This window comes from Bos indicus x Bos taurus, chromosome 15 (genome assembly GCF_003369695.1).
Source record: "Bos indicus x Bos taurus breed Angus x Brahman F1 hybrid chromosome 15, Bos_hybrid_MaternalHap_v2.0, whole genome shotgun sequence".
Classification (NCBI taxonomy): domain Eukaryota; kingdom Metazoa; phylum Chordata; class Mammalia; order Artiodactyla; family Bovidae; genus Bos; species Bos indicus x Bos taurus.
Genome location: NC_040090.1, coordinates 78,355,187 through 78,359,480, shown reverse-complemented (window position 1 = coordinate 78,359,480; position 4,294 = coordinate 78,355,187).

The window sequence follows — 4,294 nt, the reverse complement described above, 5'->3', positions numbered from 1 at the left end:
AAGGGACTACCTTTTCTCCCCCCAAAAAACATAAAATACACTTAACAATTTCTTCCTTAGAGCAGTAATTCTTAATTCTAGAGGCATTCCTCAGTCAGTTTGACTGCTGTAACAAAATACCATAAACTGGGCGGCCTAAACATGAATTTCTCACAGTTCTAGTGGCTGGAAGATCAGAGTGCCAGCATGGTGGACTTCTTGGTGAGAGATCTCTTCTTGGTTATGTCCTCACATGGCATGTTATATCCTTCTTGGTGTGTATAAGCAGGGAGAGAGAGAGAGGGAGATCTCCTGCCTCCTCCTCTTTTTATAAGGGCACTAATTTCATCATCAGGGCCCCACCCTTATGACTTAATCTAACCCTGCTTATCTCCCCAAAGCCCCATGTCCAAATACCATTACACTAGGTATTATTAATAGGATTTCAACATATGAATTTTGAGGGGATATAAACATTTGGTCCAAAGCAATGCCAGTGCACAATTAGAATCATTTGAGGAGCTTTTTTATTTACTAATAATTAGGCTCCTTTCTCCCAGACCAATTACATTAGAATCTCAGGAGAGTGAGGCTTGAGACTGCACATTTCTGAGAAGCTCCCAAATGACTATCAACTACAAATTGGCATTTGCCAAGAGCATTTGCCATCTGCTTCTGCAGAGACTGAATCCTGTGCTGCTGCAGCTGTTGACCCTCAACATGCCCTGAAGGCAGTTCAGGGTGGAGAGTGAGGCATTCTGTGCTCCAGAGAAACTGGGGAACAGGTCTTTAGATATTTTTAGGAACTGATTTCACGATCCCAGTCCTTTCATCTCCTCATATCTCAAAAAGCTTTCATGTTGACATCATCAGCCTGGTGACTATTAGAAAACCTTTCGTAAAGTAAGCCTTGATTGCATTGATCTCCACCTTCACCAAAATCTTATGCCCATGTGACACAGTCACTAAAGCCCACAAGCCTAGAGCCCATGCTCTGCAACAAGAGAAGCTGCCAAAATGAGATGCTCACACACTGCACCTAGAGCGTATCCTCCACTCACCACAACTAGAGAATGCCTGTGTGCAGCAATGAAGACCTATCACAGCCAAAAATAAATAAATAAACACATTTTTTTTTTAATTAACTGGAAGGTTTCTAAAATACAGATTGTTAGGCCCCACTTTAGACTTAAGGATTCATTAGGTGATGTTGATATGGTTGGTCCAGAAAGGCCACTTTGAAATCACTATAGTGTGCCCTGCCCCCATCAGCACCGCTCCTGCTTTTTTGGTCCTCCTAACTCATTGTGGCTGCAATGGTGCAAGTCTGAGAGGACAGAAAGCACAACCAAGGAAGACAGGTAGAAAACCTCATCTCTCAACTGTGCTTGGATCTGGATCTATATGTTGTTATTGTTGTTTAGTTCCTCAGTCCTGTTTGACTCTTTGCCACTCCATGGATGCAGCACGCCAGGCTTCCCTGTCCATCACCAATTCCCAAAACTTGCTCAAATTCATGTCCATCGAGTCGGTGATGCTATCCAACCATCTCGTCCTCTGTCATCCCCTTCTCCTCCCACCTTCAGTCTTTCCCAGCATAAGGGTCTTTTCCAAGGAGTCAGTTCTTTTCATCAGGTGGCCAAAGTATTGGAGCTTCAGCTTCAGTATCAGTCCTTCCAATGAATATTGAGGGTTGGTTTCCTTTAGGATGGGCTGATTTGATCTCCTTGGTGCCCAAGCGACTCTCAAAAGTCTTCTCCAAAAACCACAATTTGAAAGCATCAGTTCTTCAGTACTCAGGCTTCTTTATGGTCCAACTCTCACATCCATACATGACTACTGGAAAAAGCATAGCTTTGACTATACAAACTTTTGTCGGTAAAGTAATGTCTCTGCTTTTTAATACACTGCCTAGGTTTGTCATAGCTTTTCTTCCAAGGAGTGAGTGTCTTTTAATTTTATAGCTGCAGTCACTGTCAGAGAAAGCAATGGCAACCCACTCCAGTACTCTTGCTTGGAAAATCCCATGGACGGAGGAGCCTGGTAGGCTGCAGTCCATGGGGTCGTGAAGAGTCAGATAGGACTGAGCGACTTCACTTTCACTTTTCACTCTCCTGCATTGGAGAAGGAAATGGCAACCCACTCCAGTGTTCTTGACTGGAGAATCCCAGGGATGGCAGAGCCTGGTGGGCTGCCGTCTATGGGGTCGCACAGAGTCGGACATGACTGAAGTGACTTAGCAGCAGCAGCAGCAGCAACAGTGAGTGATTAAAGACAGCTGTGACAAAAAGGAGAGGGTGAAGTAATACAACTCCAGTGTTTGTGACAGCCCAGGGCTTTGTGGCTCAGCTAATAAAAAATCTGTCTGCAGTGCGGGAGACCTGGGTTTGATCCCTGGGTTGGGAAGATCCCCTGGAGAAAGGAAAGGCTACCCCCTCCAGTATTCCGGCCTGGAGAGTTCCATGGACTGTATGGTCCATGGGTTCACAAAGAGTCAGACACAAGTAAGTGACTTTCACTTTACTTTCACTTTTCAGGGCAGTCCAGGCAGCACTAACCAATCACCCCGGCTAGCTGGATTTTGGAGTGAGCCATTACTAAGTAGGGTGATTCCATCAGGGAAAGTCAAAACTCGATTTCTAGGGGTTAATAGAAATCAATCAGGTTCCACAAACTTCTGCAGAGTTATTAGAAAATACGGGGTTGAGCCATTGACAACATTCAAACACCACTGACTAGAAGAGAATGAAACAAGATTACAGAACAAGGCATAGACCTGAATTAGCTCTCTCTTAACCTCTGTCTTAAGCTCTTTCAACTCTCATAGTTGAGTGGACCCAATAGGTCAAGTCTGGTTTTTACAATTTGCTGAGCTTAATTCTTTGAATCTTGACTATTTAAAAGTCTCCATGTGTCTCCTAGTGAAAACTGTTTGATCTAAAAAATGTGCTGTTTCATCTATTCTGCAGGGTCTGACCACTGTTTAGTAAAGGGAAAAATACAAACATATACAATCTACTCCAGTGCTTCTCTAATGTTAATGGGCATTTGAATCACTGAGGGAGTAGGGTACAATGAGATGCAAAATAGCCTTGAGTACAGCCTGAGATTCTTTGAAAAGCATTTGAATCTATCCCATCTGAACTGGTATTATAGATTATATCACAAATGTCAAAATCCTGAAAGAAAACATGGGAGAATTTTTTAAAACTTTTTTTTCCTTTCTACATAAGTTGCAAATCCAAAACCATAATAGAAAAAAAACTGAAAAATACGACAAAAATCTAAATTTCTCTAAGGTAAAAAGTACTATAATCAGGGCAAAACAGGAAAAATGTTTGCATATGGAAAAGGATTGTTTCCCTTTTTAATGTTGAAATTTCTTCACTAAGAAAATGACTATCAACTTAGAAACTCAAATTGTCAAATGAGAGGAACAGTTCAAGGTCAATAGAAGGAAGGCTTACATATGAATCTATGCTCAATATCACTCATAGTTGAAATAATATAAAAAGTAATGGAGATATACATGTGTCTATATAGATACAAATAACTTTGATGATCTTAGAGGTAATATGCATTTTACCTCTAAGATCATCAAAGTTATTTGTCTGCTTTTTAATGTGAAACATTGTTGATGGGAGTTAATGAGAGTATAGGATAAAAACCATTACCACATCCTGCTGGTAGAGATGTAAACTGTTGCAATGTAGTTGATGGGCAATTAAAATACATATAGCTTATGATTCAGTGAAGACCATGTCCAGAAATTTATCCTAAGGATATATTTGCATATATACTTATGTGTTCCATGTCCAGTTCTAACTGTTGCTTCCTGACCTGCATATAGGTTTCTCAAGAGGCAGGTCAGGTGGTCTGGTATGCCCATCTCTTGAAGAATTTTCCACAATTTATTGTGATCCACACAGTCAAAGGCTTTAGCATAGTCAATGAAGCAGAAATAGACGTTTATATGCAGGTCAGGAAGCAACAGTTAGAACTGGACATGGAACAACAGACTGGTTCCAAATAGGAAAAGGAGTATGTCAAGGATGTATATTGTCACCCTGCTTATTTAACTTACATGCAGAGTACATCATGAGAAATGTTGGGCTGGAGGAAGCACAAGCTGGATTCAAGATTGCCGGGAGAAATATCAATAACCTCAGATATGCAGATGATACCACCCTTATGGCAGAAAGTGAAGAGGAACTAAAAAGCCTCTTGATGAAAGTGAAAGAAGAGAGTGAAAAAGTTGGCTTAAAACTCAAAATTCAGAAAACTAAGGTCATGGCATCTGGTCCTATCACTTCAT